Source organism: Bombina bombina, chromosome 5 (assembly GCF_027579735.1).
Source record: "Bombina bombina isolate aBomBom1 chromosome 5, aBomBom1.pri, whole genome shotgun sequence".
Taxonomy (NCBI): Eukaryota; Metazoa; Chordata; class Amphibia; order Anura; family Bombinatoridae; genus Bombina; species Bombina bombina.
Window position 1 is genome coordinate 99,890,382 of NC_069503.1, and position 11,407 is coordinate 99,901,788.

The following is an 11,407-nucleotide window of genomic DNA, read 5'->3' on the forward strand; positions in this document are numbered from 1 at the left end:
TCCCTAAGGTGGAGGGAGCAGTTTCTACTTTAGCAAAGCGTACCACTATCCCGGTTGAGGACAGTTGTGCTTTTTCAGATCCAATGGATAAAAAATTGGAGGGTTACCTTAAGAAAATGTTTATTCAACAAGGTTTTATTTTACAGCCCCTTGCATGCATTGCGCCTGTCACTGCTGCGGCGGCATTCTGGTTTGAGGCCCTGGAAGAGGCCATCCAGACAGCTCCATTGAATGAAATTATTGATAAGCTTAGAACGCTTAAGCTAGCTAACTCATTTGTTTCTGATGCCATTGTTCATTTGACTAAACTAACGGCTAAGAATTCCGGATTCGCCATCCAGGCGCGTAGGGCGCTATGGCTTAAATCCTGGTCAGCTGACGTGACTTCAAAGTCTAAATTACTCAACATTCCTTTCAAGGGGCAGACCTTATTCGGGCCTGGCTTGAAGGAAATTATTGCTGACATTACTGGAGGCAAGGGTCATACCCTTCCTCAGGACAGGGCCAAATCAAAGGCCAAACAGTCTAATTTTCGTGCTTTTCGAAATTTCAAGGCAGGAGCAGCATCAACTTCCTCCGCTTCAAAACAAGAGGGAACTGTTGCTCATTCCAGACAGGCCTGGAAACCTAACCAGTCCTGGAACAAGGGCAAGCAGGACAGGAAGCCTGCTGCTGCCCCCAAGACAGCATGAAGGAACGGCCCCCTATCCGGAAACGGATCTAGTGGGGGGCAGACTTTCTCTCTTCGCCCAGGCGTGGGCAAGAGATGTTCAGGATCCCTGGGCGTTGGAGATCATATCTCAGGGATATCTTCTGGACTTCAAAGCTTCTCCTCCACAAGGGAGATTTCATCTTTCAAGGTTATCATCAAACCAGATAAAGAAAGAGGCATTCTTAAGCTGTGTGCAAGACCTCCTAGTAATGGGAGTGATCCATCCAGTTCCGCGGACGGAACAAGGACAGGGATTTTATTCAAATCTGTTTGTGGTTCCCAAGAAAGAGGGAACCTTCAGACCAATCTTGGATCTAAAGATCTTAAACAAATTCCTCAGAGTTCCATCATTCAAAATGGAAACTATTCGGACCATCCTACCCATGATCCAAGAGGGTCAGTACATGACCACAGTGGACTTAAAGGATGCCTACCTTCACATACCGATTCACAAAGATCATCATCGGTTCCTAAGGTTTGCCTTTCTAGACAGGCATTACCAATTTGTAGATCTTCCCTTCGGGTTGGCCACTGCCCCGAGAATTTTTACAAAGGTTCTGGGCTCACTTCTGGTGGTTCTAAGACCGCGAGGCATAGCGGTGGCTCCGTATCTAGACGACATCCTGATACAGGCATCAAGCTTTCAAATTGCTAAGTCTCATACAGAGATAGTTCTGGCATTTCTGAGGTCGCATGGGTGGAAAGTGAACGTGGAAAAGAGTTCTCTATCACCACTCACAAGAGTCTCCTTCCTAGGGACTCTTATAGATTCTGTAGAGATGAAAATTTACCTGACGGAGTCCAGGTTATCAAAACTTCTAAATGCTTGCCGTGTCCTTCATTCCATTCCACGCCCGTCAGTGGCTCAGTGCATGGAAGTAATCGGCTTAATGGTAGCGGCAATGGACATAGTGCCATTTGCGCGCATGCATCTCAGACCGCTGCAATTATGCATGCTAAGTCAGTGGAATGGGGATTACTCAGATTTGTCCCCTCTACTGGATCAAGAGACCAGAGATTCTCGTCTCTGGTGGCTTTCTCGGGTCCATCTGTCCAAGGGTATGACCTTTCGCAGGCCAGATTGGACGATTGTAACAACAGATGCCAGCCTTCTAGGTTGGGGTGCAGTCTGGAACTCCCTGAAGGCTCAGGGATCGTGGACTCAGGAGGAGAAACTCCCCCCAATAAATATTCTGGAGTTAAGAGCAATATTCAATGCTCTTCTAGCTTGGCCTCAGTTAGCAAAACTGAGGTTCATCAGATTTCAGTCGGACAACATCACGACTGTGGCTTACATCATCCATCAAGGGGGAACCAGGAGTTCCCTAGCGATGTTAGAAGTCTCAAAGATAATTCACTGGGAAGAGTCTCACTCTTGCCACCTGTCAGCGATCCACATCCCAGGCGTAGAGAACTGGGAGGCGGATTTTCTAAGTCGTCAGACTTTTCATCCGGGGGAGTGGGAACTCGTTGGGGCAAACCAGAACTGGATCTCATGGCGTCTCGCCAGAACGCCAAGCTTCCTTGTTACGGATCCAGGTCCAGGGACCCGGGAGCAACGCTGATAGATGCTCTAGCAGCTCCTTGGTTCTTCAACCTGGCCTATGTGTTTCCACCGTTTCCTCTGCTCCCTCGACTGATTGCCAAAATCAAACAGGAGAGAGCATCGGTGATTCTGATAGCACCTGCGTGGCCACGCAGGACCTGATATGCAGACCTAGTGGACATGTCATCTCTTCCACCATGGACTCTGCCTCTGAGGCAGGACCTTCTAATACAAGGTCCTTTCAATCATCCAAATCTACTTTCTCTGAGACTGACTGCATGGAGATTGAACGCTTGATTCTATCAAGGCGTGGCTTCTCCGAGTCAGTCATTTATACCTTAATACAGGCTCGGAAGCCTGTCACCAGGAAAATCTACCATAAGATGTGGCGTAAATATCTTTATTGGTGTGAATCCAAGAGTTACTCATGGAGTAAGGTTAGGATTCCTAGGATATTGTCCTTTCTCCAAGAGGGTTTGGAAAAAGGCTTATCAGCTAGTTTTTTAAAGGGACAGATCTCTGCTCTGTCTATTCTTTTGCACAAGCGTCTGGCAGAAGTTCCAGACGTCCAGGCATTTTGTCAGGCTTTGGTTAGGATTAAGCCTGTGTTTAAAACTGTTGCTCCCCCGTGGAGCTTAAACTTGGTTCTTAAAGTTCTTCAGGGAGTTCCGTTTGAACCCCTTCATTCCATTGATATTAAACTTTTATCTTGGAAAGTTCTGTTTTTGATGGCTATTTCCTCGGCTCGAAGAGTCTCTGAGTTATCTGCCTTACATTGTGATTCTCCTTATCTGATTTTTCATTCAGACAAGGTAGTTCTGCGTACCAAACCTGGGTTTTTACCTAAGGTGGTTTCTAACAGGAATATCAATCAAGAGATTGTTGTTCCATCATTGTGTCCTAATCCTTCTTCAAAGAAGGAACGTCTTTTGCATAATCTGGACGTAGTCCGTGCCTTGAAGTTTTACTTACAGGCTACTAAAGATTTTCGTCAAACATCTGCCCTGTTTGTTGTTTACTCTGGACAGAGGAGAGGTCAAAAAGCTTCGGCAACCTCTCTCTCCTTTTGGCTTCGGAGCATAATACGCTTAGCCTATGAGACTGCTGGACAGCAGCCCCCTGAAAGGATTACAGCTCATTCTACTAGAGCTGTGGCTTCGACCTGGGCCTTTAAAAATGAGGCCTCTGTTGAACAGATTTGTAAGGCTGCGACTTGGTCTTCGCTTCACACCTTTTCAAAATTTTACAAATTTGACACTTTTGCTTCTTCGGAGGCTGTTTTTGGGAGAAAGGTTCTACAGGCAGTGGTTCCTTCCGTTTAAGTTCCTGCCTTGTCCCTCCCATCATCCGTGTACTTTAGCTTTGGTATTGGTATCCCACAAGTAATGGATGATCCGTGGACTGGATACACTTAACAAGAGAAAACATAATTTATGCTTACCTGATAAATTTATTTCTCTTGTAGTGTATCCAGTCCACGGCCCGCCCTGTCCTTTTAAGGCAGGTCTAAATTTTAATTAAACTACAGTCACCACTGCACCCTATGGTTTCTCCTTTCTCGTCTTGTTTCGGTCGAATAACTGGATATGGCAGTGAGGGGAGGAGCTATATAGCAGCTCTGCTGTGGGTGATCCTCTTGCAACTTCCTGTTGGGAAGGAGAATATCCCACAAGTAATGGATGATCCGTGGACTGGATACACTACAAGAGAAATAAATTTATCAGGTAAGCATAAATTATGTTTTTTTCCTTACCTTGAAAATTTTCAATTGACCATTTTTCCCTGCGTGCTGTTAGGCTCGCAGGGGCAGAAAATGTTTCTTTTTATTGCGTCTTTTTTGGCGCAAAAATTTGCCATTTCTGGCGCAGTTGTTGACGCCGGAAGTTGTATTCTGTTAACGTCTTTTTTGACGCATGCGTATTCAGACATTTTTTTGCGCCAAAAAATGTGGGCGTCGGTTTCGGCGTCAGAGGATGTGGCGTCATACTTGGCGCCAGAAATATGGGCGTTGTATTTGGCGCCAATAATGTGGGCGTCGTATTTGGCGCCAAAAAAATGTGGGCGTCTTTTTTGTTCCACTTTTTTCCTCACATTATTTTAACCTCACTTTTTTATTGCTTCTGGTTTCTAGAAGCTTATTATTTTGCATTCTTTCCCATTCCTGAAACTGTCATTTAAGGAATTTAATAATTTTGCTTTAAATATTGTTTTTTTCTATTACATATTGCAAGATTTCGCTGTTCCTGTTTCAAAACGTACTAAGGGATTCCGTTGACTGAGTTCAGTCCTACCAAAGCTAAGTTCATTTATTTTAAATGTTATGAATGTTTATCTTTAGCTATGGTTTGTTATAAGTTTCATGTTAAACTTTTATATGCAGAATCCATTAGTATTTATGCTTTATATATTGCTATTCTTTTTACATCTCATGTACAAGAAATACTTAGAAGATTTATAAGAATATTTTTCTGATTCTATTTTAAAGGCTTTGTCTGACATCGTGCCTTCTAATAAAATTTTTAGGTCTTTTTCAAACTTCTTTTTTAATTATTGAAGTTTCAAATGACCAACAACATACTGATTTATCCTTCTCTGATGATGTTTTTTTCTCATTCAGAATTTTCTTCATCAGATATTGACACAACAAATCTACTTTTTTATTTTTTTATTAAAGTACATTTGTTCTTTGTTGAAAAGGTGTTGATTATTTTGGATATTAAGGTAACTAGTTCTTTTTCAAGACTAGCTAACATTTTATTTCTGCTTATTTATTCTTCTGTGTTTTCAGAGGTTTTTTTCCAGTTCCTCATATTAGGGAATGGAATAGGCTGAGAATTTTCTTTTATTCCTTCTTCAAAGGTTTTAAACTATATTCTTTGCCGACAGTTAATTTCAATTTTGAGGGTTCTCCAATTTATTGGGGCTATCTCTACTCCTGCTAATTATGCTATTGTTTCTATAGCAAAATAGTATTTATTTTCCTTTAGATGGTTGTATCTTATTTAAGGAAAATTATTTAGTTTCAGGTACTTTTCTTGGACCTGTGATTTATTTGGATGATGTTGCAATTGCTTCATTTTTCTGTTTACTTTAAGATCAAGTATCAGATTATGATTTATTTTAGCATTGTTAAAGGGACAAATTCTACTAGACTTGGTGCTGTTGCATTTGTCTTGTTGTTTTGCATTTGTTGATTATGCAAGTCCAGTGTATTGACTGGTCCTTTAACTGGACTATCATGCTAATAATTTCATTTGTGTCTTCATTTTATTGAATATTTTCGCAAATGAGGTTTAATCTATGTCTTTAGCTGTTTTAGCTAGAAGAATTTTGCGATTTCTTAAAATCCATATTTCTTTTTTTCTAAGATAATCAATTATTTGGTTTATTATAATTGGATTCAATTCTTAACTGTTACTCTGGGCTTCAAGATTGAGTTCTAAGACTAAAACTTTAAGCTTATATTAGTTTGGTTGTTCTTATTAAGGAACGAATTCCTGAATTCTTTCCCAAGTAACATGTTTTTAATTGGAAATTTTTTAGTTCAAAATCAGCTCCCTAAAATTGCAATATATGTGCCATATTCCAGCTCGGCTGGTAAGGGGCAGGTTAAGACTTTTTTTAAATTTATTTGGTTCTATTCGGTCCAAATTTCTTTGATTTTGGGTACAGAATAAAGTTCAGAGTAAAACCGCCTGTGAGAAGTCTTTTTTCTCTATTATATTCCAGCTATTCCAGTAAGGCTAACACTTTCTTTAAGTGTGTTTCGGTCCTATATATTTTGGGTAATGTTGAAGCGTGGCTGATCACCCGTGGGGCTCAAGTGCTGCTCAGACCTGGAATCTTCTGGGGTATTTTTTCCAGTTCCATTTTTAGGAACTGGGTTTTGGGGTTTTATTCAAACTATTCTGCCTTTTTTTGGTCAGTGATAGCATCATTTGTTTTCATTAGATACAATAGATGCATATCTTCATTTTCTGTTTTCATTCAGATTATTTTCTGAGGCTGCGGAATCTCTTATGATTCAACTTTGTTCTTTCAGGACATAGTTAGAGGATCTTTTTTTTCAAAAGCTCTTGATTCCTCACACAAGGGTCACCTTTTTTAGGTTTCCAGATAGTTTGTGTCACTGTCTTTGTCTCTTTCAGACAAGTGACAATTTTATTGGGTTCCGTCTGTCGGTACCTTCAGTCTCTATTATTTCCTTCAGTTGCTATATATGCATGGAAGTTTTAGGTCTTATGGCTGCAGCATTGGATTCAATTCCCTTTGCTCATTTTCATAGAAAACCTTTCCAGTTTTTTATGCTGAATAATGGTGCAGGGATTCTAGGATTTCACATTTTAAATCTTCGAATCCTAATGTTTAACTATCTTGATTTGGTGGTTAAGATCACCATCATTTAGTTCTACAGGTTTCTTTGTTTCTTTCAACCTGGACCATGATCTCTAATTGTGGCAAACCTAGCCACTTCTGGACTATAACATAAGAAAGGTTGTCTATAGGCTGTATATTGTGCTATGTAGATGTGACAGACCCTTCTGTCAGCACTGAAAGAGTTAACTGTGTTCAGCTATTGTGCACTGTCATTAATGTTATTGATACACAGTCCATTGTTTAATCAACCTCAGAGAGCAGACCCTAGATGATAAGGAAAGACAAGTGTGTGTCTGTGTTTAAATTGTTATCAGCTTGAGCAAGGTATTCTATTGTATCATGTAAAAGGGCGTGTTCCCTCCATTCAATGTACAACATTCTTTCAACCCCCCTTCTGGGGGGGTCAGACCTGCATAAATACTGGGCATATGAGCCTTAATAAAATTCATTCTGTTTAAAACCTGAAAACTGGCTGGGTTGTGAATTGCTGATTCCCTATGCAGGACATTGTTCCCTGGTGTTAACCCTTGGTATCCGGTTGGTACCGTTACAATTGGTGGCAAGCGACGGAATGAACCTTATCGCCCAGAAGAGCAACTACACAAGCCAGTAACCTCAGGAAGAGGGGGATTACTACAATACTGACTAAGATGGAAGGAGTACCAGGGACCAAAGGGAATGGAGATGGATTATTCTAAGCTAAAGAGACAAACGTTAAAGGAACTGCTAGAAGCCAGGGGAAAGATAGGCAGCAGCAAACCCAAGGCTATATTAATGGCTGAGCTGATGGAGGGAGACAGAGCTCGCAGCGCTACGCCTCCAGCAGCCATGGAGGAGACCCTATACCAGAGGGAAATGAGGACCAGGCTGGAATTTTTACCCCAACCTGTACCATGGGATATGCTATCCGTGGTAATGGCAGATGTGCAGGAGTACGTGATGGCACACAGTCCGCGGAATGCATCCTCCCGAGCAGAATCCATTTTGGATGCACTCAGCAACCCAGTAAGACCCAAAATCCCATACCATGCATTTAAAATGTTTTGTGAGGAGAAGGATGAGATCGATGGGTATTTACAGGATTTTGAGAGACTGTGTGAGTTACATGATTTGGAGCAGTCCGTATGGGTGCCGGTGCTAGCAGGCAAGCTAGCCGGTAGAGCAGCGGAAGCGTATCGCGCTGTACCCAGGGAGGACAGCAAGGATTACGCTAAAGTGAAGAGAGCGATCCTGGAAAGATATGCCATTACCTCAGAGGCATACCGGCGCAAGTTTAGAGGCCTGCGCAAGCCAGAAAGAGATTCACATGCAGAGTGGGCCCACAAGCTGGATCAAGCATCTCAGGGGTGGATACAGGCCAGCCAAGCTACCACCATGGAAGAATTGCGACAACTGATGCTGTTGGAGCAATTCTTTAACGGCTTGTCCCCAGAAGCCCAAGAATGGGTGAGAGATCGAAAACCCCTCACCTTAACCGAAGCAGCCAGATTAGCAGACCAGCATTTTGATGCCAGGAGGCACCATGGACTACAGCCTAACAACGGACGGGCTAATATACAATGCCACACCTGCAAGCAGTGGGGACATATGGCACGTGAGTGCACCCAAAATCGGAGCAGACAAGCTTGGAACCAGGTCAGACAGAACCTGGCCCCAAGGACGGCTGCTCACCATTACCAAACGGAGCCAGCCGCTCATGAGGTGTTGAGCACCCAAGCCGAGGAACCCCTGGGAATTCTGCATGAGGTGATGTCGGTCCAGGGACTTCGGGATTCGGGAGCTACTTTAACCCTGATAGCTCCCCATTTGGTGCCGGATACAGCACCCACTGGCGGATCCGTGGCAGTACGAGGGGCAGGGGGAGCAGTATACCGATTGCCCACTGCTAGAGTGGAGTACAGACCCCCAGTCACCCCAGCAGCTGCCAGTTACCAACCCCCGGCGCACCGCTATACCACACGGCCTCCGGCCACGAACTACCCTCAGAGAGCCCGGTTCAATTCGCGGGGCTACTCACAACCTATTCGGTGCTTTGGATGTAAGCAACTAGGGCACAAAAGACCAGAGTGTCCCCTAAACGCAGCGAATCAAGCACAGTCCTGGAGAAGACCCGCTGGCGGAATCCCACATAATCCTCAGCCTGTGGCCCGCTACGTAGAGGCGCCAGAATGCTGGGGCAGCCTACATGAAGCAGACCCCGTGCAAGCTGCCCACCGGAATAACCGGCAACGGGTTAAAGTGAATGGGAAGGAGGTCAGTTGTCTACGGGATACTGGTGCTACCATGACCTTGCTTCAAGAGAACTTGGTGCCTGAGAAACAGCACACTGGAGACACTGTGGCTGTGAGGGTAGCAGGGGGCACTGTGTTCCGCCTACCTGTTGCCAGGGTACATTTGGATTGGGGAGTGGGCGCTAGACTTGTGAATGTGGGGGTCAAGAAGGACTTACCTGCTGATGTTCTCCTTGGAAATGACTTGGCCCCCCTTGTTTCTGCCTATGCTCCCATGGATCCCGCTGATGTTAACCCTGTGACTACCCAATCCCAGTCCCTCCGGGAAGAGACGCTTCCATGTTTGGGGTGGGGGCAGTACTGAGCCAAGTTGGAGCAGATGGCAGAGAACACCCCGTAGCTTACTTGAGCCGAAAGTTGTTGCCCCGGACATCCCCAAGCCGATCCGTTGGGATCAGACTGTGTATGCCGGCTTGGTTCTGGGGGAGCATTGTGGCAAACCTAGCCACTTCTGGACTATAACATAAGAAAGGTTGTCTATAGGCTGTATATTGTGCTATGTAGATGTGACAGACCCTTCTGTCAGCACTGAAAGAGTTAACTGTGTTCAGCTATTGTGCACTGTCATTAATGTTATTGATACACAGTCCATTGTTTAATCAACCTCAGAGAGCAGACCCTAGATGATAAGGAAAGACAAGTGTGTGTCTGTGTTTAAATTGTTATCAGCTTGAGCAAGGTATTCTATTGTATCATGTAAAAGGGCGTGTTCCCTCCATTCAATGTACAACATTCTTTCAACCCCCCTTCTGGGGGGGTCAGACCTGCATAAATACTGGGCATATGAGCCTTAATAAAATTCATTCTGTTTAAAACCTGAAAACTGGCTGGGTTGTGAATTGCTGATTCCCTATGCAGGACATTGTTCCCTGGTGTTAACCCTTGGTATCCGGTTGGTACCGTTACACTACAGGTTTCTTTGTTTCTTTCAACCTGGACCATGATCTCTACAGATGTGAGTCTTTTTGGTTGGGAGGCTGTCTGAGCATCTCTGTCAGCACAAGGGCTTTGGAAATCTCAGGAAGCGAGATTACCATTTGATATTTTAGAACTCTGTGCATTCTCAGAGTTTTTCAGTTAGTTTCTTTTTGAAGAAGAGACGTTTATTGTTTTTCAGACAATGTCACAACTGTGGTGTATGTCAATCATCAGGGTGGGACTATCAGTCCTTAGGCTGTGACAGAAGTGTCTCGGATATTGGCTTGGGTTAAATCCAGCTCCTATCTAAATTCTGTGGTTTTTTTCCCAGGTATAGACATTTGGGAAGCGGATTATCTCTGTTAATCAAGCTTTACATCCGGGAGAATGGTCTCTCATACCCAGATATGTTTTTCAATTTTTCAGATGTGAGGATTTCCAGAAATAGATCTGTTGGCATCTCATCTGAATAAAGAACTTCCCAGGGGCCTATTCAGGTCCGGGGATCCTCAGGCGGAAGTAGTGTATGCATTGACATTTCTTTGGAATTATCATTTTGCCTATATCTTCCCGCCTCTATTTCTTCTTCCAAAAGTGATTTCCAAATTTCTAATGGAGTATTTGTTTGTACTGCTGGTGGCTCCAGCATGGCCTCTCAGGTTTTGGTATGCGGATCTCATTCGAATGGCCAGTTGCCAACCTTGGACACTTCCGTTAAAACCAGACCTTCTTTCTCAAGGCCCATTTTTTCCATCAGGATCTCAAATCATTACATTTGAAGGGATGGAGATTGATCGCTTGATTTTTAGTCATAGAGGTTTCTCTGACTCTTTGATTAATACTATGTTTCAGGCTCGTAAATCTGTCTCTAGAAAGATTTATTATCGAGTCTGGAAGACCTACATTTCTTGGTGTTTTTCTCATAAATTTTCTTGGCATTCTTTTAGAATTCCTAGAATTTTATAATTTCTTCAGGTTGGTTTGGATAAGGTTTTGTCTTCATTTCTTTGATAGGACAAATCTCTACTCTTTCTGTTCTTTTTTCACAGAAAGATTGCTAATCATCCTGATATTCATTGTTTTGTACAGGCTTTGGTTCGTATCAAGCCTGTCATTAATTCAATCTCTCCTCTTTGGAGTCTCAATTTGGTGCTGAGGGCTTTACAGGCTCCTCCGTTTGAAAATATGCGTTCTCTGAAAATTAAATTACTTTCTTGGAAAGTATTGTTCCTTTTGGCTCTCTCTTCTGCTAGAAGAGCTTTTGAGTTATCTGCTCTTTCTTGTGAATCTCCTTTTGTGATTTTTCATCAGGATAAGGCAGTGTTACTTCCTGATATTCATCATTTTGTTCAGGTTTTGTTTCGTATCAAACCTGTCATTAAGCCAATTTCTCCTCCTTGGAGTTTTAATTTGGTTCTGAAGGCTTTTCAGGCTCTTCTATTTGAGCATATGCTTGCTCTGGACATTAATTACTTTCATGGAAAGTATTGTTCTTTTTGGACATCTCTTCAGCCAGAACAGTTTTTGAATTATCTGTTCTTTCTTGTGAATCTCCTTTTTCTG